The 25,945-nt window shown below is 42.2% G+C and overlaps 1 long non-coding RNA gene across 1 annotated transcript; it reads left to right on the top strand.

Moving 5' to 3' along the window:
- The first annotated feature begins 167 nt into the window (after positions 1 to 167).
- LOC309796382 lies at positions 168 to 23,772 on the top strand. Its single transcript, XR_014292439.1, has 3 exons — positions 168 to 353; positions 16,792 to 16,890; positions 23,654 to 23,772. It is a non-coding gene; the product is annotated as an uncharacterized lncRNA (long non-coding RNA).
- The last annotated feature ends 2,173 nt before the right edge of the window (positions 23,773 to 25,945 follow it).

Genomic DNA, 25,945 nt, shown 5'->3' with positions numbered 1-25,945 from the left:
GGGGGAGCAGGCCCCGCCCTTTCCCTCCTCGGCCTATAAGTGCGAGGGTCCGTCCCTAGCCCCGCCCCTCCTGGCCAGAGCGGGCGGAGAGAAGCTTCGGCTGGGCCAGAGACTTAACGTACGTAGAGTGAGGCTCTCTGCTGTAGCTGCCTTAGGCTGCGGAGGCGTTGCTTTGGAAGAGTTCGTTTTAAAATTTCTATCTTTTAAATTGTATCCCGTCAGTTTAAATTATAGTAATGACTCAAGAAACATCAGTAGGTGTGCAGAAGTGTGGCCGACTCTGGAGATCTAAAAATGAACAAAACAAGGTCCCGGCTCCCCAGGTCTTCTTAACTGGGTGTGTGGATTTGAAGGTTTGTATTTTCACTTGCCTGTAACAGAAATTTAGCATTTTTTTCCCTTCAGGAAGGCAGGCAACAAATCCTAGTAGTGTTAGTTATATGTGGCACTGATAGCCCTCACAGAGAATTAATGTCACATATGATTGTTATTTCTGTCTCAAAATACTATTCATCACTACTTTGAAATTAAAGTAAGTTTATCTTGTTTTTTAAAGTGTTAATAAGAAGCATATGTCTTTCTGTATCACCGTAGTGGGTCTGTGAAGTCTCTTTCCAGGAATCGCCCTCTGCCCAAGAGAACTGCTTCAAGCAAAATCCAATTCCCTGTCTGGGGACAGGCTGCAGCCTCTGAGTCGTCTCTGCAAGGGTACCTAAGCCCAGGCCCCTAGCCTCAAGCGGGACGACTCAGAAGGGCCATCCCAGCTTCAGAGCTGCTCCTAGGGTCAGCTGAGGCTTCCACTGTGACTGCGTCACAGTTCGAGTTCTCCCTTTGCCCTGTCTTTCTATCACCCTCTCGAAGCTGTTCATGAGGACATTTTTTTTTAGATGTTGTGGGTAGGAGTTTATTAATTCATTAATTTATTTTAGCTGTGTTGGGTCCTCGTTTCTGTGCGAGGGCTTTCTCTAGTTGTGGCGAGCGGGGGCCGCTCGTCATCGCGGTGCACGGGCCTCTCACTATCGCGGCCTCTCTTGTTGCGGAGCACAGGCTCCAGACGCGCAGGCTCAGTAGATGTGGCTCACGGGCCTAGGTGCTCCGCGGCATGTGGGATCCTCCCAGACCAGGGCTCGAACCCGTGTTCCCTGCATTAGCAGGCAGATTCTCAACCACTGCGCCACCAGGGAAGCCCCATGAGAACATTTGTATGCACAAATCTTGTGGAGTCTCAGCCTTTTTAATAAGTGTAATTGTTATTTAGGTTTGGTGAGGCTGACAGATTGGGAAACAGCTGCCATTAAAAAGGTAGTTTATTATACTCACAGATCCCAAGAAAGGAGGACACACCACACTGGGGGGGGGGCACACGTGGAGGCGCTGGGGTTGATCACGAGGCAGGGGGAGCGAAGCGGACTGTGGGCGTGAACCTTTATTATGGTTTACATAAGAAGGGATGGGCAAAGCAGGGCAAGCAGGTTTAGAATTGGCTAATTTGAATAATTTCAGCAGCCCTGGAGCATAGGGGCTGTCCCCAGTTGTTTGGTACCTGGCCCTGGGGTGATTAGGGCAGGTGGATAATGGCCCCGAGTGTGAGATCCCAGAAAGGGAGGTGATTGGGGGGTGTGAGCTTAGATGCTGAAATCGGGGAACTGACCAGCCTCTAGCTAGGGCCTCAAAACTGGATCAAGACAGCATTAAAAAAAACTATATTACATTGGTGTATATTTCCTGGGGAACCTAGCCTTACCTGTTTTTTAAAATATGTTGATAACTATATTTCAACATACAGTAGACCCTTGAACAACACGGGCTTGAACTGCACATGTCCACTTATATGCAGTTGTTCCCCCCCCCGCCCAGTAAATACTACAGTACTACACCATCTGGGATTGGTTGAACCGCGGTATGGAGGGTTGCCTGTGGACTTGAGCTTCTTCGAATTTGGGGATCCGTGGTGGGTTCTGGAGCCAGGCCCCCTCGGATACTGAGGAACGACTGCAATTGGTTTCTTTTGTAATTTCTTGTATTTTATTTTATGCATGTAAAATATTATTCTGAGAAGATACAGACTTCAGATGCCAAAGGGTCACATGGCATCAAAAGGGCAAAAACCTTTGGTAATTGAAGAGACAGGCATGCAAACAAGTAACAATATTTACATCTCAATATATGTATGTGCAGACTATTCCTGGCCAGAATGGAAGAAGTGACTATTGTGAGGATGATGTGCAGGAAGTGGGTGGAAAGGAAAGTGTAAGTGACAAGAATGCTTTATAGAGAAGGAGCTGCTACCGTCGGGTGTTACAGGAAGAGTGGTAGGTGGGTGAGAAGGCTGGCAGGACACCTTCGACCCCAGTTTCCACTCTCTGAATTGTTTCTTCTTGTTTGTCCCTCCACATTCCAGGTAACACGCTAACACAAACAGGCACACACAAACACATCCTTCCCCTCTGCCAATAGTTATAAACAATTTTGGATAAATCACGGTTTAGTATTTACGTTATTATGACTGTAAAAATCTTCGTAATGACCAATGATGAAATTTTTTCTTGTACAACTTTTCCACTAGAATTTAATACTTGCCTTGTTTTTCCCCTTTGTCTAGTTTTAAATGATTACCCATCAGCATTGTAAATCTCCTCTCAATGCATTCAAATATATCAACTACTCTATATGTTTCCTTTTTTGGTTTTTTTTCCCCTTGGGTCCTCACCCTTGAATAAACACCTCACCTCTGCCACTGCCCAGTTCTAGACTGTTTGGAAATGACTTCTGCCCATTGTCTTCCTGGGGCTTGCTGTCAGCCTTTTCCTATCCTGTGCTGGATCTCTGGTTCTTGGATACCGTGTATTCTTCTTTGCATTGTTTTGGGAGCACATCAGTTTTTGAGGTCTGGAAAATCAAAAAATGGCTGTGTTTTACCCTCCCACTTGACTGCTAGCTTGGATATATAATTCTAGGTTTAGAGACATTTCTTTCAGAATTGTTAAGTGATTGCTTCATTGTCTTCTAGTTCCCACTGTTGGTGTTGAGAAATCAGGTGTCATTTCTTTTTTTTCTTCCAGTGGCCTGAAAAGATGCACCTTGATATAGACCGCTTTGCTTTCACTGGCTTGGCACCTGAAGGGACCATTCATTCTGGATACTCATATCCTTCATGTTAGGGATATTATCTTATATTATTAATTTTCTTAATAACTTGCTCCCCTCCTCTTTCTTCATTCTCTCTTTTAAGTAACTTCTTTTACTCATATGTCAGATTCCCAGACTGGCAGTCTCATTTTCTCTCATTTTCTATCAGTTTTTCATTTTGTTTTATTTTTTAGGATATTTAAAAATTTTCCCATCCATTTTATTAGGTTTATTTCTGCTCATATATGAAATTTCCAAGGCGTGTGTATTTATTTTTATGTATGTGTATGTGTGCACTTGTGTGTTTGTATATGTGTGTGAGTATGTGCGTGTGTATGTGTACATGCACATATACAAGGCAGTGTATACGGGTTTGCCAGTCCACGGTAATGTGATATGAACTGCTGCTGTCAGACCCAGGGTTTAGCAGAGAGGAAAAATTGAATCTCTTTTAGCGTTACAAACAGAATTTATGACTGGTCCTGGTAAAATTAGTCTCCTTTCCAAACCTGCAATTACTTATGTTTACAGTGTTGCTTTTGTTCTCAGAGCCCTCGCAACTCCTCATCCCTTGCACAATTCTCCTTTCTCATAATTCCATTTCTCCTATAATTCCCCATCTCTTCCACAGTTCTCCTTTCTCTCTCACAATTCTCTGTTCTCTGATAATATTCTGACCTTTTCCACAATTCCCCCATTTCTTCCCCAATTCCCTCCCCCCAGCAATTCTGGTTTTTTCCCACAGTTCCCTGTGTCTCCCACATTTCTGTGTTCTTTCCCAGAATTCCCCATGCCTTCCACAATTCTTTATTCTTTCCCTCAATTCCCTGTCTCACTCACAATTTTGTCTTTTCCCACAATTCTCTGCTCCCATAATTCCTTTCCCACAGTTTTTGTGGTGGAGGGGTTGTTTTAATTGTTTTCTTAATTGAGATATAGTTGATGTATGTTATATTAGTTTCAGGTGTACAACAGAATGATTTGATATATGTATATACTGGGAAATGATCACCACAATAAGTCTAGTTAAGATCCATGACACACTTAGTTACAAAATTTTGTCTTGTGATGAGAACTTTTAAGATCTACTCAATTAGTGACTTTCAAATATACAACACAGTACTATTAACTACAGTTGCCATGCTGTATATGATATCCTGAGGACTTATTTATTTTATAACTGGAAGTTCGTATCTTTTGACCACCTTCACCTATTTCACCCCACCCCCAACCCCCAGCCTCTGGCACCACTAATTTGTTCTCTGTGTCTGTGAGTTCATTTTTTTAAGATTCTACTATAAGTGAAATCACATGGTATTTGTCTTTCTCTGTCTGACTTATTTCACTTAGTATAGTGCTCTCAAGGTCTTTGCATGTTGTCACAAATGACAGGATTCCATTCTTTTTATGGCTGAATAATATTCCATTGTATACAAATACCACATCTTCTTTATCCATTCATCCATTGATAGGCAGTTAGTTTGCTTCCATGTCTTGGCTATTGTAAATAATGTTTTAATGAACGTGGGGGTGTGTATATCTTTTCAAGTTAGTGTTTTCATTTCCTTTGCATAAATAACCAGAAGTGTAATTGCTGGATCATGTGGTAGTTCTATTTTTACTTTTTGAGGAAACTTCATGCTTTTTTCTTTAGTGCCTACATCAGTCTACGTTTCCACCAACAGCGCACAAGAGTTTCCTTGTCTCCACACGCTCATCCTCATTTCTTGTTTTTTTGATAGTAGTCATTCTAACAGGTGTGAAGTGATATCTCATCTGGGTTTATTTGCATTTCCCTGATGATTAGAGATTTTGAGCACATTTTTATGTACCTGTTGGCTATCTATATATCTTCTTTGGAAAAATATCTACTCAGTTTCTCTTCCTGTTTTTTAGTTGGATTGTTTGTTTTTTGCTATTGAGTTCTTCATATATTTTGGATATTAATGACTTATCAGATATATGATTTACAAATATTTTCTCCCCTTCAGTAGGTTTCCTTTTCATTTTGTTGATAGTTTCCTTTGCTGTGCAGAAGCTTTTTAGTTTGATGTAGTCCTACTTGTTTATTTTTACTTTTGTTGCCAAATCCAAAAAATCATCTCCAAGACCAATGTCAAGGAGTTTACTGCCTTGTAAACTTGTAGGAGTTTTCTAGTAGGAGTTTTATGGTTTCAGGTCTTACGTTTAAGTTTTTAATCCATTTTGAGTTAATATTTGTGTATAGTGTATAATAGTGGTCCAGTTCAATTCTTTTGCATGTGGCTGTGCAGTTTCCCAACACCATCTATTGAAGAGACTGTCCTTTCCCCATTGTGTGTTCTTGGCTCCTTTGCTGTAAATTATTTGGCCGTGTATGCATGGATTTATTTCTGGACTCTATTCCATTCCATTGATCTACGTGTCTGTTTTTATGCCAATACCATAGTGTTTTGATTATGGTAGCTTTGTAATATAGTTTGAAATCAGACTCTGTAGTGCCTCCAGCTTTATTCTTTTTTCCCAAGACTGCTTTGGCTATTTGGGGTCTTTTGTGGTTCCATACAAATTTTAGGACTGTTTGTTCTATTTCTGTGAAAAAATGCCATTGGATTTTTTTTCTGTTCTTTTTGGCCACACCACGTGGCATGCGGAACTTTCCCTACCAGGGATCGAACCTGTGCCCCCTGCAGTGGAAGCACGGAGTCTTAACCACTGGACCGCCAGGGAAGTCCGAAATGCCATTGGAATTTTGATAGGGATTGCATTGAATGTGTAGATTGCTTTGGGTTAGTATGATCATTTTAACAATATTAATCCTTCCAATCCATGAGCACAGAATATCCTTCCATTTATTTGTGTTTTCTTTGATTTCTTTAATAAAAATCATATATTGGGTTAGCCAAAAAGTACGTTCAGTTTTTCTGTAACATCTTACAGTAAAATCCGAATGAACTTTTTGGCCAGCCAGTTTTCAGTGTTCAGGTTTTTCAACTTCCTGGTGACTTTATTCCTAGGTGTTTTATTCTTTATGTTGCAGTTGTAAATGGGAATGTTTTCTTAATTTCTCTTGCTGCTAGTTCATTATTAGTTTATGGAAATGCAAGTGATTCCCACAATTCCCTGTCTCACACACAATTCTCTGTTCTTTCCCACAGTTTTGTGTCATTCCCACAATTCCACATGTATTCCACAATTCTGTTTTATCCCAGAGTTCTCCATCTCTCCCACAATTCCACGTCTCCTATAATTCTCTATTCTCTCCCACAATTCCATGTCACTCCCACAATTCCACATGCCTCCCATAATTCTCCTTCTTTCCCACAGGTTCTTGTCTCCCATAATTCTCTCTTTTTCCTACAGTCCTCTGTTCTTTCCCATTATTCCCTGTCACTCCCAGAATCCTCCTGTCCCCCACAATTCTCTGTTCTTTCCCAGAATTCCCACTGTCTCCAACAATTCTCTATTCTTTCCCATAATTCTCCACTCTCACAATTCTGTTTCCTAAATTTCCTGTCTTTCTCATAATTCTTTATTCTCTTTTGCAGCACCCCATTATCTCTCACAGTTCTTGCTCCTCCATCATACTCTGTTCACTCCCACAATTCTCTCTATTCTCTCAGTTCTCTCTTTTCCACAATTCTCTGTCACTCCCACAATTCTCTATCTCTCCCACAATTCCGCCTGTCTCCCACAGTTCCCTTTTTCTCCCACAGTTCTCTGTTATTTCCCACAATTCCCTGTCAGTCCCACAGTTCTATGTGCCTCCCATAATTCCCTGTCACTCCCATAGATCTATGTGTCTCCCATAATCCTCTGTTCTCTCCCACAATTCCCTGTCACTCCCACAGATCTATGTACCTCCCATAATTCTCTGTTCTCTCCCACAATTCCCTGTCACTCCCACAGTTCCATGTGTCTCCCACAATTCTCTGTTCTCTCCCACAATTCCCTGTCACTCCCACAGTTCCATGTGTCTCCCACAATTTTCTATTCTCTCCCACAATTCCCTGTCACTCCCACAATTCCTTGTTTTTCCCACAATTCTCTATTCTATCCTACAATTCCCATCTCCCACAATTCTCAGGTTTCCCCCATAATTCCACAGGTCTCCCACAATCCTCTCTTCTCTTCCACAATTCCTTGTCATTCCCACAATTCCATGTGTCTCCCATAATTCTGTTTTCCTACAATTCTTTGTTCTTTCACAGAATTCCTCATCTCCCACAATTCTCTGTTCTCTCCCACAATTCTCCATTTCTTCCTCAATCCTCTTCTCTCTCACAATTCCCCTTGCCCCTCTCAATTCTGTTTCTCTCACAATTCTCTTGTGTACAATTCTTTCTTCTCCCATAATGCTCTCTTCTCTCCCATAATTTTTTGTTCTTGCTCACAATTGTCTATTTTTTTCCTCACAATTCTTTTTTCTCTCACAATGTCCCAGTGCCCCCCCCAGTTTCCCTATCACTCCTACAATTCCTTGTCACTTCGACAATTCCCCTTTCATGCACAATTCTCTGTTCTTTCCAACAGTTCTCTAATTTTCTCCCACAATTTCCTGTTTTTCTCATAATTCCTAATCTATCCCACAATTCTCTGTTTTTTCCCCAGAGTTCCCCCTTTCTCTCACAAGCCTCTGCTTTTTCCCACAGTTCTCTAACTCTCCCACAATTGTCTCTTCTTTCCCACAACTACCCTTGTCTCCCACAATTCAACTCACCCACAGTTTTCTGTTCTTTCTAATAATTTCCTGTTTCTCTTCCAATTCTTTTTTCTCCCCAATTCCCCATTTTCTCCCACAATTTTCCATTCTCACAATACTTGATCATCTTTCACAATTCTCTCTCTCACAGAATTCTCCCTTCTCTCCCATAATTCTTTTTTTTTCTTCTTGTGTTAATTCCCATCTCTCCTGCCATTCTCTGTTCTCTGTCAAAATTACTTAGATCCCTGGAGCCCATCTCCAGGGTTTGCCAGGACCAGGCCCCTGGGTGGAGGAAGCACAGAAGGTTTGGCCCATTCAGGAGTGGCATGGCCAGAGTGTGGGAACAGAGTGTGGCCTGGGAATGAGGACGTGACACAGAAGGTAGGGTGTCAGCAGGAGAACATAGCTAGCTTTGCTTGGGATATAGGTGTGGCCAAGAAGGAAAATGGGTGTGGCAGGACGAGTGTGACCCAGCTGAGCTCTGTATGGCCAGGCAGAGAGGAGGGGCGTGGCCATGTGGGGAGGAGCGTGGGCATGGACATGCAAGAGTGTGGTGTAAGTGGCAGGGGAATGACTCTGTCAGGGCAAAAGTGGGAAAATTCATGGTTATGCTGGAGTGCAGGTGGCCTGGGAGGGCATAGCTAAGGAGGAAAGACAGGGGGTCAGTTCCTTGTCTCTGAGACAATATTCTATTTCAGTACATGACAAAGATATTTTGTAATTGTGTATTTAAAATTATATTTATGCTACCTACCAATGGTTATTTGAAATCAGAAAGTACATTTTTAAAGCTTTCTATCCCTTATATGAGTGCTACTCAAAATGTGTCACCCAAGTGGGTCTAGTTCACACACTTATCAGTCTGCCATGAGATGAGCAGCTTGGACCAGAGGGGAAGTAAGGCACTGCTTCCTTCATCAAGAAAATCTTGCCATGAGACATACATCATGTCAACTGAAGTTGTGCTTACTGACAGCAGCTTTACATGTTGGTACGGACTTGGTATCTCAGCTTGGACCTGAAGCTGCAATCCCTGGGCTGGCATGTGAGTAGCTGGCACCGTCAGGCACTGAAGCAGTCAGTAGGCAGGCACTGGAAGGGTAGAAGAGTCAGTGAATCTGGAGCAATATCATTCATTCAGCAGTGCATGTGGCGCATCTGTGATGTGCCAGGTCTTAAGTGCTGAGAACACACACGTGAACGCACTGCACAAAGCCCTTGCTCTTAGGGAATTTACCTTCTAAGTAAACAAATAGATCAAGCAACCAGTGAACAATCCAGTACACAAACAAATAATTTCAAAGTGTGAGAAACACCCTGAAGGAAAAACAAGTAGTGTGAGAGAGATTGAAGGGTGATGCTGCTACTCAAAGCGTGGTCCCTGAAGCAACAGATTCGCATCTCCTGGGAGCTGGTTAGAAATGCGGAATTACAGCTTCAACACCATCCCCCCGGCACTGAGTCCAAGTCTGCATTGTAACAGGCTCCCCAGGAGATCCGTGTGCCCAGTGCAGATTGAGAGCTCTGGATACAAGCTCACGTGTGGTCGTCAGGAAGACTTCTCTAAGGGGGGGACGTCTTAGCTGAGACCTGACTCATGAGAAGGACCCAGCCGTGTAAAGATCAGGACAGAGAGCGGTCCAGACAGTGGGAACAGCAAAGGAGAGCTTCCTGTGATGGGAATGAACGGGGGAAGGCCAGCGGGGCCTGCCCGGAGTGAGTGAAGGCAGAACGTAGGAGAGGATGTGGGGACTGGAGCGCGCTGGGCTTCTTGGGGGGGGGGTTTGCATTTTCTTCTAAGTGAGATGTGAAGCCATAGGAGGGTTTTAAAGAGAAGAGTTGCTGACCTGACAATAGGGAGAATTTGCTTTTCTCAACTTCACTCTTCACCGCTCTCCAGTTACGCCTGGACACCTTCACTTGGCCCCCTGCCAGCACTGCCTTTGACCCTCACAGTCTTTGCTAAGGCCTGAATGCACGAAGGCAAGTTCCTAAGACACAGCCGGTGGGTGGGCGTCCTTATAGCTCAGTGCTCCGCGGGGTCTGCGTGGGTTCACCAGGACTCGCCACGTCGGTACGCAGAGGGACCATGTCTGTATCGTGTCTCTCTCAAGGGCCAGGGCTGCGTCTCACTCTTGCAAATACAGTAAATGCCACTGTTCTTCCAAGGGATTTGTTGCCAGTAGAACTAAATTACTGGAGGTTATCATTCTGTTTAGTATTTTTTTTTTTTTTTTTTTTGCTGTACGCGGGCCTCTCACTGTTGTGGCCTCTCCCGTCGCGGAGCACAGGCTCCGGACACACAGGCTCAGCGGCCATGGCTCACGGGCCCAGCCGCTCCGCGGCATGTGGGATCCTCCCAGACCGGGTCATGAACCCGTGTCCCCTGCATCGGCAGGCGGACTCTCAACCACTGCGCCACCAGGGAGGCCCCTGTTTAGTATTTTTAATACTATTGTAATAACTTCAGAGAATATATTATTGCAAGTTCCAAGCTTGTGTGTGTGTGTGTGTTATTTATTTTTTTGATGAGACCAGGGTCTCTTAACATAAACCTCTAAAACAATGAATTAATTTTAATTCACTGATGATAGATAACTACCTTTCATTGTGGGTCACTTTCAACTTATCTGAACCCTAGTTCCATATCTCCAGATGTACACAGGGCATGACTGTTTGAAGAAGTTTCTCTAATTTATAGCTGAACTTATTTAAGACTGAACACTCCTTGATGTGTGCCAAGTGGGCCTGGGAGGGCACTGACAGGCCTGCTGTGGGGCCAGTTCAGAAAACTGAAGCTTGTCCTCTGGTGAATGCTGACAGGGAGATGCCCAGCCTTTTACTGTGTTTGGGAATCCATCATGTATGAGGTTTCATAGGAGGCGGGGGCTTGCTTCCCTGTGGAGCGGTGGTTCTCGGGGGGGGGGGGATTTTGTTACTCCCATCCCATCCAGGAGGCGTTTAGTAATGTCTGGAGCCATTTTGGGCTGTCACACTGGAAGTAGGGATTGCTGTTGTCATCTAGTGGATCAAGGACAGGAATGCTGCTTACCATCCTGAAATGTACAGGACAGCTTTCACAACAAAGAATTATCCAGCCCAAATGTCAATAGTGCCAAGGTTGAGAGACCCTGTTCTAGGCAAACCGAAGGCCAGAAACTTGCTGTCCTTGATACCTGGCAGCTAGAGCATGGGTTCCTACCTCCTCAGCTTGGGCAGTATATAATATAGATATACATGGACATGTACGTGTGTGTGTAGTTACTAAGTAACTACAGTGGGACAATTTAACTTAATTCTCCTCCTTTTTACCCTATTTTTTTAATTAAAAATTTTTTATTGAAGTATAGTTGATTTACAGTGTTGTGTTAGTTTCAGGTGTACAGAAAAGTGATTCATCTATCTATCTATGTATTCTTTTTCAGATTTTTTCCCTTATAGATTATTACAAGATATTGAGTATAGTTCCCTGTGCTGTACAGTAGGTCCTTGTTGGTTGTCTATTTTCACCCCAGTTATTCTGAAGCTGAAATGGGGGGAAAAGCTAGTGTTTAATAGTAAAGTGTTGTTGTTATTATTATGTTATTGTAATTAACTTATTAGGCCAGTTGTTACCACAAGTGGGCCTTTATGGGTGAGCAGATTTGACATGGTGGACTGAGAATGACAGGAGTACCACTGGTCACAACGGGTGACATACACATTGCTCTGGAGAGAAGCTGTGCAGAGCAACGTGTTACCAGCCACCCAGGCAGGAAACATCAGGATAGTCTTGCCTAGAGGAGTGAGAGATTTCTTCCTTTCTCCCCTGTGGAAATAATTGGTAATGGATCTGGTTTGCTAACGATTACCAAAGTTAAAGAGAAATGGAGCAATAATAGGGTTATGTTAATGAAATTTCCTGCAGGTATTGGATTTGCCTTTCACTTTTTAAGCATAAACTATAGCCAAGGACCATCCAAAATAATTTTTCTTTTGAAGGGGAACAACAACATGGTAGGCTATATCTGAAACTACCAACTTAACCGTGTAAAGAGAAAATTAAGATAAAGAAGGCAAGAGGAGAGGGAGTAAAAGAAATGGCTGCTGATTTTGAGAAATGTCTGGGTTTAGGGGCAAGATGAGTTCATTGTTGGAAACACTGCCGTTGTGATGAGAATGGTTATCAACAGTGAAATCCAAGAAGCAGTTCAGAGCACAGAACTGAAACTCAGGAAAGTGAGAGCTGGTTACAAATAAAGAAACGTAAGTCATCTGGTGTGGTTGGATGGTAAAACCACAAGGAGGAATGGTGATAGCCTTCACGGCTTTTGTTCTTCTTCGCTATCATTCCATACTTACCAAAGAGTCTTCGGACTAGTTGGGTTTCCCTACTCAGAAGGGAATGCTTGAGTAGCTCACCTAAATATATTCCTGCCTCTTCGGCAGTTTTGTTTGTTATTGTAAGCATTATGAATTAATAAATTGGAGAGAAGAAAATTAAAAATGGGAGGAAAATCAAGAAGGTAAGTTATGAGTGGCTGTAGGGGAAGGAGGGAGGAGGCTCTCTTAAGTGGTTTGGATTCACCCTAAAGTGGGATTGAAGAATTAAAGCCGCAAAAGACAAGTTGACAAACCATTCTCTACCACCACCACATCAGACACAGTTTTCCAAGAAATATGCTTTGGGGGATATTAAAATTCATACTTTTAACTCTTGAATCCTAGGAACAGATGTTTGTGATATTATTTTATTGCTTGGTCTCCTTATGCATTAAAAACCAAAGATATACAGGCTCTAAATACAGAGTTATTGGTACAAATATTTAAAAGATATAATCAGAGTGTAGCAAAGGTTTGGATTTTTCTTCTCTCTCTCTCTCTCTCAGTCAGTCTGTCTCTCTCTCCAGCAATGGCGATATAAGGCTTTATAGCCAAAGAAATATACTGTGAATTATAAAGCATGAAATAAATTGTTAACATAAATGCTAAAATGTTACTCTGCCCCCCTGCTCTGGGGGCTCTCTACTAATTTGCTCAAGCTCCTCTTCAGTTGCACTTTCCTTGATGTTACATCAGAAGCAGAGGCAGCCATGTAAGTAGGAAGCCTAATGCATGAGGTTATCTGAGGAGTGGTCTTTTGCCCCCAGTCAGGGTTCTCCAAAGAAACAGAACCAACAAGAGATCTAGCTAGCTAGCCACATATCAAGAAATTTATTTTAAGGAATTGGTTCACACAACTGTGAGCAGTGCCAAGTATTAAATTTGCAGGGCGGGCCGGCAGGCTGGAAACTCAGCAATAAGCTGACATTGCAGTCCTGAGTCTGAAATCTGTAGGGAAAACATTTCCTGAGCTTCTACCATGTGCTGGATATGGAGCCAGTCTCGGAGGCCATAGGATGGGTGGGACGTGTTCCCTCCTGCCTCACCAATACTCTAGGTAGTGAGACAGACACATCTTCAGATAATTTCATTTATTTCATAAGTTTATAAACTTACTGTGGGAGGATAAAGAAAATGTATTTAGCCACGGCCTTTACTCTGGAGGAGATGACCTCTGAACTGAGTTTTTAAAAAACCGTTTTAACTGTTTTTAAGTGTACAATTTTGTGGCATTAAGTACATTGACAATGTTGTACAAACATCACCATGAATTGCCCTTTAAAGGCTAACTGGGGGTTATTCCGGTGTGTCAGACACTGTTAGATGCAGTATGACACCTGTTCTCTCCCTGCCTACTTTGTTTTTTTACAGAAGTGGTAGCATACTTCACGTAGAGTTTCCACCCTTGTTTTCTTCAGTTAAAATATCTTGGAGGTTTTCCATATTGATACATAAAGCACTTCAGTTTGTTTTTATTTAACAATTGTACACTGTCCCATTGTATAGATTAATATAATTTATGTAACTGGTCTGTTAGTAGTGAACAAAATTTAATTGCTTCTAATGCTTTCCCATTACGAACAGTGCTGCAATGAATAATATTGTACTTTACATTTTTCCTCACATGCGAGCAGATCTGTGGAATAAACACCTAGAATCAAAATGACTGGCTCAAGAGGAAGTTGCTTTTATCTTTGGTAGGCATTTCCAAATTACCCTCCATACGTGGTTGTACCAGTCCCTCTCAGAATGTATGAGAGAGCCCTTTCCCTCACACCTTCATCAGTACATTGTATTGCTCTTTTTGTTACTGATTTTGTAGGAACTATTTACATAGTAAGGAAATTAACTCTTTTTCCAAAGTATGAGTGTGTTAGTCTGCTTCGGCTGCCATAACAGAATAACACAGACTGAGTGGCTTAAACAACAGAAATTAATTTTGTTCTCGAGGTTAGAGGTTCAAGATCAAGGTGCCATCAGCGTTGGTTTCTGGCTTCCTGGCTTGTAGACAGCTGCTTTCTTGGCCTCTTCTCTATGCATGTGGAGAGAGGGAGCTCTCTGGTATCTCTTCCTGAGAGGACACCAGTCCTATCAGATTAGGGCTACGCCCTTAAGACTTCATTTAACTTTCGTTACCTCCCTGAAGACCCTACCCCCAAATATAGTCATATTTGGGTTAGAACCTCAACATACAAATTTGGAGGGGGAGCACACAATTCGATCCATAACAATGACTTAGAAATATCTTCTCAGGCATTTTTCTTTTGTTTTTGTTTGTGGTGAATTTTGCTTTGAGTAATTGTTATGCACCTTAATTTCACAGTCTTATATGGTTTCTGGGTGTTGGGGTGTCGTTAAAATTACTTTCATTTAAGTCCTAAATGAATTCTTCTACGATTTTTCAAATTTATAAAAATTTTGCCTTTTTACTTTAAACCCTTGATATATTTGAAATTTATTCTGGTGTAAGGAATAAAGTACAGCTCTAATCTCCCCCTCTGTTTTTTTCAGTTACTCAGTTGTCTCAGGACTATTTTTTCAATAAACCATCCCCCCATATCCCCCTACACACATACAGAGATTTGAGATATCATCTCATTATTAAGACACGAAATTCCCATGTATACTCAGATCTATTTTTGGACTTTTTACTCCGAGCCATTATTATGTCCATGAACAACACACCAATACCACGTTAAAGTACTGGGACCACCTGGCAAGTCATTCTTCTCTCATTCTTCTTCTTTTTTCAGAATTTTTCTTGATACTTTTGCTTGTTTATATTTCTGAATGAAATTTGGAGTTGGCTGGTCAAGTTTTTTATTTTTGTATTTTTTTTTGAAAATCTGGATGGTAATTTTACTGGGATTATGTTAAATTTATATATATAGGAAAACTAGAACTCTTTAGAAAAATGTGTCATCCTATACATGAATATGCAGTGCCCTCCCCAAATGTTCAAGTCTTCTTTTGTGTCCCTCAGTGCAATTTAAAGTGTTTCTTAAAATCATTTTAAAGTGTTGAGTTTATTCCTTGGTATTTAAGCTTTGTTTTTGCAATGTAAGGGAAATCTTTTCCTTTTTTATATCTTCAAACTTATTATTGGTATATTTATGAAAGCTGTTGACTACATTCGACTTATGTTTTGCAATGTTTTTACTTCATGTGTTGTCGTTAGGCTTATTTTTTGTTTCTTTATCTTGGATTTTCCAGGGATTCTTTCATATAATCTCAACTAATAATAATTTTACCTCCTCATTTCTAACTCTAATGCCTGTAATTTCTTTTTTCTGCTAATTGCAAAAAAGTTAGGACTTTGCAGCAAAATATTAACTAATAGAAGTGGTTGTGGACATTCCTAATTTTTGTGGCAATGTGTCTAGTGTTATTTATCCATTAAGCATTGGGTTAACTTTTTAGATTGGCATATAGTTTTTTTTTAACATGTTCAAGAAATATCCATCTATCTCTTTTTATTCCAAGTTTTAACAAAATCAACAAATGCTTTGGTGAATGGGCTTCTGTAGAAGATGATAGAGGGGTTGATTTGTTCATCTGAGTCAATGTGAACTGAACCAGCACAGGTAGAAAGAGGAGTCCAGAGGCAGAGGTGACCACGGGAACATAGATTTCTGAGAAGCACCATATAACTTAGGGAAACGTGATCTTCTGAGGACCTGGAGATTCAAGTGAATCAGATCTTGAGCCCCAGGCCGTAGGAAGGCCAGGCCTAGCTGACAAAGGCTTACACTTTGCTTAAGGGTGAACCTATTAAATATTGTACAAAATGTGGTGAGTTGATAATAAAACATTCTGTGGTCTGAAAGTTATATGTGTGTGTCTGTGTATCTGTACAATTGCTTTTGATTTTCTAGTTTAGACCAATGCTCATACTTTACTGGGTGTACATATCCCTCAGGGATCCTGTTAAAATGCAGATTCTGATTTGCTTAGTCTGGATGGGGCATGAGAATCTGCTTTTGCATTTCTCACAAGCACCCAGGTGATGCCAGCGCTTCTGGTCGAAGGAGCACACTTTGGATGACAAGGCTTCCGAGTACCCTATGTGTTGTCCGTAGAAAGAAATACAGAGGTTGAGAGGAAGCATTTAGAAACTTTTGTAGCAGTTTAAGAGAGTAATTTTCTGTCTCATGAATCTGAGAATAAAGAAATTTGGTGTACATTTTGAACGTTTGCTTTTTATTTCATTCCATTAGTAATTTTTTGGTTTTTGTTTTTACGAAAATATCGGTGGGCAATTGATTAGAAATTAACAAAACAAAACAACCAGTCCTTCACTACGGATAGTTCCAGAAGCATTACTTTAAAGTACCTCCTCTTGAGGGAAAATGGATTATCTTTCTTCTCTCACGTGGAAGCAGGAGCATTTGTCTAAAGTTTTCAGTTACCCCAATTAATTCAGCTTTATAATTAGGGAATAGAAGAGATGAGTGTGACTGTTCTACTATTTACAATCATAATATAATTAGCCCCTAGCTTTATCTGAATAATTTCAATAATAATTATCAATGAAAATAATATACTTGCTTTATTTTTTAAAGTGCCTTGGTAATTGCTCAGAGTGGCCTCATACTTGATTCCATTGCTTTTTGTAGGGTTGTAGCACTGAGCGCTGAGCCCCCTGAGGTGAGAAAGGATTGTGTGGCACTGATGCGGTTTGAGGGTCACCTACGAGGTGATACATTTATCCTCAGGTGAGTCTGCTATGGTGCTGGAAATTCTAGTACCAGAAAGTGACTGGTAGAATGAAAATGGGCTACTACTCCGTGGGAAACAGCATGAAATATATATTTTATTGTATTATGTGAACTAGAAACAATTGATTGCCTATTATACTAGTGGTTAAATACTTAAAAGAAATTTCCACTTCTGGGAACTTCCTTGGATTTTGTGTTGTTGTTCTGTGTTCATATGCTTTGCTTTCTGCGAACACTTGACAATACAGATGAGAATTGTGTGGTGGGAAAAGGGCTAAATTTAAGAATGTTCTATCTGTTAATTTAAAGGTTTCCTGAAAATTGTGTGTGTGTGGGGGGGCGGGTATTATTTTATTTTAACAGAGAACAGCTCAGTCTGGCCCCCAAAGTACCACAGGAAAACCCTGAAAACCATCACTGTGAACTATTAACTCCAATAGATTACATTTGTTTAAAGTCACATCACTGAAAACAAACTTCAAAAGTGTGCTGAGGACATTGATTAAGGACAAGTGAGCATTTAACTGGCGGGTGGTGTTAATTAGGGAGATAGCAGGTCCCTGTAAGAGAATTCTTCTCTCTGCCTCTCTTTCCTTTCTTTATTGTTCTCTCTTCTCCCTCTCTCTCCCCCTTCCTTCCATCCTTCTCTCCCGCTACTGCTCCTTCCCTTCCTTTTAACAAATTATTGAGCACCTCCTATGTGCAGGATATTATGCTAGACAGGAAAAAAGCGAGACAAGATAGACTTTGACACTAATAACGAGTCCCCCAGACCACCAGGATTTGGGATACTTGAGCAAAAGAGATTTGATGAAGTTTATCCTCCAAAGGTAAGGGGAGAGGGGAGGTCAGAGGAAGAGAATGTTCTGGCTGGAAAGGAGTCAAGATCTGAGTAAAGGAAGCTGAAGGACACACATTTCCACTTTGGGTTTAGGAGTGGCAGGAATGCTTGGGGTGTAGGAGGTTAGCACCAGGTCAGTATTATCTAAAGGGCTATAAGCCTGGCCTCCAATTTAAACGGGGTGTGGAGGCAGGGTCTAGCAGGTGGTGAACCAAAAGAATTTACTGGGATCTGAGAAATAAGCTGAAGGAATAACCCCATCGTGGGTAGGCAGGCAGGAACCTTCCCCTTTCTGAGTTGAAAATAAGCCTCTTCAGTCTGGACTTGCTTTCCTAAATTCCACTTCCTCCTTTTCTCAAAAATGAGGTGAAATAACACCAGCCGCAAAAAAGCACTGACAGTATATAACGTGAGGCTGTGATCTTATTACGTTTTAGAAGTGTCCCTTGGCTGTTTCATATGTATAGCTGCCCTCTCCCTGAAAATAGCTTGTGTTTTTGGAATCCCACATAGCCTGCATTTTGCTTTTCAGAGAAAACATTCAATGGCTGCGGCTGAATGAGGTCTCATCCCTACCCCCATGCAGTCAAGGCCAACTAGGTCTCTGGCCCTCTTGATGCTGACCACTGAGTCTTTTCTGGATTTGGCGATTTGGTACTGGTTGTTTGCACCTTCTCTGAGAATGAAGCCTTAGATTAGAGACCATACTGAGAAAATCTTAAAAGTTTCTTTTGCTTTGAGAGTCACGAAAGCAGGTAGTACATCTCACCCATCTTCTCTCCTTGGTACCTCACACGACGTCTGGCACGTACCTCATGTACAGCCGGAGGGATGGAGGTGCCCACAGCGTGCTACCAGCAGGCTGCAAAATTATTGTTGCGGTGAAGAAACACTTTTTTCCCTTTTGTTTTCCACAGGATATCTTCCTAAACCTGTCTCAATGGATGGGTGGGAGGATGGACAAGGGGATGGGATGATAGGTGAGCGGACGGGTGGGGGATGAATTAAATGTTGCACATCCGTTCCTACTGACCATAGACACTCTTCAGTATCATTAAACTATCTCTGTCTGATGACTCAGGGCAACTCTGTCACCTATTTCTGAGTTTCACCTGGTTAAAGTGTGAAATCACGAACTTTCGTTCATTTGATTCTGCCACTTTGTGTATTAATCTGCTGCAGGTTTTGACAACCTAACAGTGATCATTTCCAGTTATTTGTGTGGGTTTGATGTTGGCTTTTACAAAGTTTTATATACATGGTTTATAAACCTTCATATTTTGTGGCTTTAAATGGTTTCTCACCTTCTCGGACAATGTTACAAAACATTTTATGGTGGAAAAGTTTACAAAGGGGTAGCATGAGTTTAAAAATTATAGTTAATGACAGTGATTTAATTGAACCAGAAAAATGGAAACCCTGATCTAGATCCTCTAAATTAAAAACAAAGATGCATTTGGGGTAATCACTTTAATATTGGACTCTACACCTATGATAGGTAGGAATTTTTTCCAAAGGGCATCCTGATTGGTGCGATCTGTCAGTTGCATGATTCTTGTCAATTGCATGAACCTACAACCCTGTGACCCAGACGTTATAAACTCAAAGTTACTAACACACCTCCACACACACATTTCATAATCTTCAGTGTGAGAATTTTTTTAAAAAAATTTTAGACAGCTTTGGAGGGAAGAATCATAACTAAATCTTTTTGAGTAACTAACAGAAAGACTTAGGAAATTGCCACTGGGGGGCGATGGAAGTTCAGAAACTGCCCTGCTAGTCCCTGAGGCAATGGAGCACTTCAGCTGGTTTATTTATTCAAAGCTGGAATTTGGACTAGCGAACCACCAAGCTCAGGGAAATTCCTGGATAAGGAACACAGTCCTGGGAAAAACCTACCAAAGATGGAATTAGCACCTTGGCGGACCGCCTTTAACACAAAGAGCTTTCCTTCCTTGTGCGTCTTAAAAACTGACTTTAGTTCCCATCAGTTAGAAACAGAGGAAGCCAAGTTAAACTGCAAAGAAATGAGACAACAAAGGAGGGTGCTTATTTATCATGACCTGCAAACACACGTAAGTGCGTAGTTTAAACGGCAATAAGGTATCTCCCAGCCACTGGGATCAGAGTTTTGGCTGGTGTGGGTGGGCCTCAGGCAGGAACTTTCCTGGGGGAGGAGGGAGGTCATAGAGTTTATCTCAGGAAACTCTGAGTCATAGCTAACTCTTCAGGTGACAAAGAATCTAGTGAGGCAGGGTTTAGATGGGTTTAGAAAGGTACCTTCTGGAAAACAAGGGAGAAAAACGTGTCTTCACTGAATGGGTAACTTTGCAGCCACTTGGTGGTGGGCTGTAGGTTTTATTTCTCCTTCCCGGTTACCTCTGTGGTGCTTGGGATCACTGGTCGGACTGGGATCCAAACCTGGCCCCAGACTTTGGCCATCCCACTCCATTCAGCATTATCATTGTTGGGGGTCCACTGATCTTACTTGGTTTTCTCTTCTTTCCCAAGATTGATACCGTCAGTGTCAGCAGCGCAAGGATTTTTGTCCTGCTTCCACTCCAAGAAGGGCCAAAGGACAGGGAGAAGTAGAACTTAAGAAAGCAAGTCCAGAATGCACTTTTGTGCATAAGAGAAGGCATAAACATATCCAAGGGACTGTGTTGCACCCCATGTCCCTTAGGTTCTCCATTTCTAAAGCCCTCAAACCTAGCAGAGGGATGGCCTGGGAGTTCCAAGATTGCAGCCCAGATGAGGACCCGTGGATCCCACTGCTCAGTGCCTGGTGCCCTCTGAAAGTTGCTGATGCATGTTTCTGAGGACACTCAGAAGTCTATCTGGAAGCATGTTATATCAGTGAGGACATTTGGGGTTTTGAGTGAGAAGCCCAACTTGAATTAGTCAAGCAGAAAAAGGAATATATTGGTTCACATCCCTAGGAAGTCCAGGGGTGGGGAAGGCTTCAGGAAGGGCTGGATCTGGGGGCTCTGCCTCCCTCTCTCAGCCCGGTGTCCATCTGTGTGACAGTCTCTCTCCCAATTTCTTTAATATCCTGAGTAATTAGCTCCTATCAGGTCACATACTTTCTTTCGGATCAATGACTGTTGAGGGGTAGAACAGGGTAATATGATTCGCGGGGGCCCCAAGGGTTGTAACTGATAGCCCACCTAGGACCACATGAAATGGGAGAGAGGATGTTCCTCAGAGGAATTGATGCTGGACAGACTAAAGCAGCAGGAATGTACATGCAAATAATTTGTGTGGACAGGAAGATCAATAAGTCAAATAATAATGAGATCAGTTAGCCAACAGTAAAATTAATCCCAATTGTAGTTTTGCTTCCTTAAATTCTACCATAGGCCTAATGAAAAGGCTCTGGATTCTTGAGTAAGTAAGTTGGGGAATGTCTCTACTAATTCCAAGAGGATCTAGGAACTGTTTTCTATTGACAAATGCCTCTATCAAAAGGAACCTGAGTTGTAACCAGTACAATAAGGAAAGCACCATGAGTTCAATATCGGATGATGAAAAGAAAAGGGAACATACTGTCTAATAACGAAAAGGACCAACAACTGCATTTGGGACTAACAGTCCTGAAATTCTCCCTGGAAACCCCTTAAGGTCTCCATAATTATTGCAAGGCTCCCTTAATTCAAGTGATCTGCTTTCTATGTAAATCCTAATCATACAAAACACATGCCCCGGTGCAAAACATAAACTGAAACAAAATAAAGTTGCAAGAAACTGAGCGCCTAGAATAGCTTGCAGTGAACACTGATAGGGTGTGATCGGAGACAGCGGGGCATTTGGGCCTGAGTGACACAAAGAGTGCAAGGCTGAGAGGGTTGTCGGAAGCCATTGTGCTGAGGGCCGACATCCACCCACACTTGCAAGGTCTAAGAGGAAAGCCCTAGGCCCTGCGGTGGGGTGGCCTGGAACGGATACCCTTCTGAATGTTCCATTCCCGTGTTTGAGTTCTGCTCTCGAGCTCCGTCCCTGCGGGCTGTGAATCTGGAAGTCACTTCTGCTCCCAGTGGAGTGGCAAGAATACCAGCCTGCGGAGTCATCTTGTGGGTGGGACCAACTATCATATACCGGCCTAACCCAGGAGTTGGCACACTTTTGCTGTAAAGGGAGGGAGAGTTAGTATTGGGGGCTTTGTGAGCCCTAGTCTCTGTCTGGAAACTTCTCGGCTCTGCAGCTGTGGGCAATATGTGGCTGAATGGGCGTAGCCACAGTTAGCTACCTCTAGCCTAATTGGTAGTTCTACCCTGTTTTCTAGGTGTTAGCTCCTCCTTTTATGGACTGAATTGGGTTCCACCTCCCCAACCCCCACACCTGCCAAATTCATATGTTGAAGCCCTAGCCTCAGGTGTGACTGCATTTGGGGAAGGGTTTTTTAACGAGGTAATTAAAGTTAAGTGAGCTCATGTGAGAGGGCTGCTAATTCGATAGGACTGGTGTCCTTATAAGAAGAGGAAGAAACGCCAGAACCTTCCCTCTCCACCCTGTGAGAACCCAGCACGGCAGTCATCTGCACGCCAGGAAGAGAGCTTTTATCAGAAATCAACCCCGATGCCCCTTGGTTTGGGACTCGCAGCTTCCACAACTGTAAGAAAATCAATTTCTGTTGTTTAAGCCCTCTAGTCTGTGATGGTTTGTAAGGACGGCCCCAGTAAATTAAAACAGTGATGCACACATTAACTGTATGAATCTTGTAGTCACTTTAAATTTCTTTCTTCTCTCCCTCTCTCCTTCCTTCTTCCCTCCCTCCCTCCCTTGCTTCCTTCCTTTCTTTTTAAAATTGTTTTTTTTTTTGCGGTACGCGGGCCTCTCACTGTTGCGGCCCCTCCCGTTGCGGAGCACAGGCTCCGGACGCGCAGGCTCAGCGGCCATGGCTCACGGGCCCAGCCGCTCCGCGGCACGTGGGATCTTCCCGGACCGGGGCAAGAACCCGTGTCCCTTGCAGCGGCAGGCGGACTCTCAACCACTGCGCCACCAGGGAAGCCCTTAAAATTTTTTACATCACTCGAATGGAGGTAAAAACATCTGCCCTGCTTATCCAACAAAATTTTTCTGAAGCTTAAATTAAATCAAAAACATGAGGTACAAGCAAATATTAAAGTGTTTCTGTTTAAGCTCAATCATCTATATTTGCAGATGTAACCTAGCAACTCTGGACTCAAATGTTGAGGGCTTCCCCACCAAGCAAGGTTACTTGGTCAGTGGAGTGGTGTTTGTGTTTATTTGCCTGCGTGCTTTTATTTTTTGAGACGTAGGGGAGCTACAAGGAGGCTAGGAGAAGAAAACATAAAAGGATTCTGGTTCTAGTCCATGGTAGAGAGGTAAGGGAGGTTGGGCTCAGAACTGAGAACTGAATGAAGAAAATAATTACAGACTCTGAACAATGCCAGGGAGAAAACCAGCAGGGTCATGTGATAGAAGTTACAGGCCTGGGACTGGCTGTAGACGAAATAAACAGTCTTTATGGCCTCTTTGTCTTCCCTCTCATCTTTTCTTCCCTCAACCCTCATCTCCAAGGCTTTCAAGCTCCTAGTTTCTCATGAAAATGTTGAATCAGGATGCTGTTCTTTTCTTCGGTATCATCCATAGTCTACAGTTCACGATAATAGTAATGACCGTTGTTAACTGCGTACTTCTGACCTGGGCACTACTCTGCTAGGTATTTTTTGTAATAAACTTTTAAAATTAGAGTAGTTTGAAATCTACAGAAAAGTTGCAAAGCAATACAGAGAATTCCCATACACTGCACACTCCGTTTACCCTATGACTAACGTCTTACATGAGCATGGTGCATTTGCACAAGCAATAAACCAATTTTGATACATTAATATTAACTTTCTTTCTTGATTGGAATTTTGTTAGTTTTTACCTAATGTTCTTTTTCTATTCCAGGATCCCTGCCAGGAGGCCACATTACAGCGGATCATCCTGTCTCCTTGGGCTTCTCTTGGCTGTGACAGTTTCTCAGGCTTTCCTTGTTTTTCAAGACCTTGACAGTTTGGAGGAGGACTGGTCAGGTATGTTGTAAAATATCCCTCAACTGGGATCATTCTGATGTAATGCATTATTTTTTACTCTGATGGCTAAGCTTCAGTGTTGGTATAAATTATTTCGTCGTTACAGATGAAAATATTGAGGCACAGAGAGGTCAAGGAACTTCCCCAAAGTCACACAGCTAGCAAATGACAGAAGCAGTGGTCAAACTCAAGGTTGACATGACCTCATGCCACACACTTACTTGGCCTCCCCAGCTCCTATCTGCTGACTTCTTGACATTGAAATAGTGCCCTTCAAGGCTACCAGGGTGATCCTTTTTGTAGCTGTTGTTGCATACAGTTTTAAACAATTTACTGGTATGTTTAATTACGTTCGAACATTTCTCCAGTCAGTTATTTGCTGAACTATTTGTGTTGCTTCAGTGGCTGCTTTGTTAGGGCGCTTGGTTAATCCAGAAGGAACGTCACTAGAAAGTATTAAAGAACTTGTGTTTCTAGGCGTGGTTCTCAAACTGTGCTCACCTGGCCCCCAGGATGGTCACCTGGACTGCTCGTTAAACACGCACTTCGCCAGGGTAGGATGACCACCTGGCCTGGTTTGCCCAGAACTGACCCGTTCCCAGGATGTGGTGCTGAAACCCAAACCGGGACAGTCCAGGCAATCCAGGATGGTTTGTCACCCTTCCACAGCGTTCCTGGGACTTGCTCGGGCCCAGCAATCTGCTTTTAAACAAACTGTGCAAGGGGTTATTTTGTTAAACATACGGAAGTTGGAGGTCCACTGCGTCGGATATGGGAACGAATTGCTGACGTTGCTGGGGACGGGTTTCTGGAGACACTGAGAAAACCTCGATTTCCATCTGTTTTGGTATGTTTGATTTTGCCTGGAGTTGAAGTAGAATAATATCACCCAGCCTCCAGCCCTGATAACATCAGTGGGGTGCTTTTGCCCTCTAGGTAAGGAATACGCACTACTTCTCCAGTTCCACCTTTGAGCTGAGGAATGATGGGAGCTCTTAAAAGATGTAAGGTCTTTAGGAGGTCATTATGTATCAGGTGTGATTAATGAATCTGTGTTAACCTGCGGGGGTGGCTCTCAACCTTGGCGGCTCAGTAGAATCACCAAGGAGAGTTGAAAAATCCTAATGTCCAGGTTCACCCCAGAACAACTTCACCAGAATCTCTGGGATGGGAACCCAGGCACCAGTAATTTTATAATTGGAGAACTGTGGCTCGAAAGCAGTACTGTCCAGTAAAAATAATACATGAGGCGTTATTTTCTAGTAGTCATATTTTTAAAAAGTAAAAGAGAAGCACATGAACTTTAAGAATGTGTGAAATTTAACTCAGCATATCTGAAATTTTAACCTGTAATCATTCTAAAAAATTATCAATGATATGTTGCATGCATTTTTCATGCCAAGTCTTTGAAATCTGGTGTGTATTTTACACTTAGAGTACTTTCTCAATTCAGATAGTAAATTTTCATCAGAAATACTTGATCTGTCTTTAGATTCATATATCTGAGTTGTTCCCAACATATTTAGAAGTATTCCAGTAATGGAATCAAGTATTAGCTTTTAAATTCACATTTTAATAATTAAAATAAAAGCAGTTTCTCAGTCTCACTAATCACATGTCAGGTGAATAGACGAGTGGCTGATAGCTTTTGTAGTGGGTAGCACGGATCTAGGCCAGTGCTTCTCAAAGTTGAATTTGTACGTACAAATCACCAGGCAGTGTGGTTAAAATCTAGGTTCTGATTCAGGAGATGTGGGGTGGAGCCTGAGACTCTGCATCTCTGACAAGCTCCCAGGTGATGCTGATGCTTCTCATCCTGCGACCACACTTTGAGTAGCCAGGGACTACAGTAATCTTGAATGAGGGCCGCCTCAACTGATTTCTCCACTTGCTTAGTGGTATTCTTTCATTTCAAAGGCTAAGAAATGTGTGTTGGTATGAATATATATGAAACAGACAGGTAGGCATACATACACATTATGTATCTGAAATATACATAGGTGTGTGTGTGTATATATGTATGTGTGTATATATATTTATATATATATATATATATATAATGTCTGATCATGTCTAGACACACAAATAAGCTCCGCAAAGAGAAGGAACACTTGAGTACTACATGTGTTATTTGTCTCCTTCACTTTCTTTCACGTTCAACTTGATC

This window comes from Mesoplodon mirus (assembly GCF_964341445.2).
Source record: "Mesoplodon mirus genome assembly, chromosome: X".
Lineage (NCBI taxonomy): Eukaryota > Metazoa > Chordata > Mammalia > Artiodactyla > Ziphiidae > Mesoplodon > Mesoplodon mirus.
This window is presented reverse-complemented; position numbering and strand designations above follow the sequence as displayed.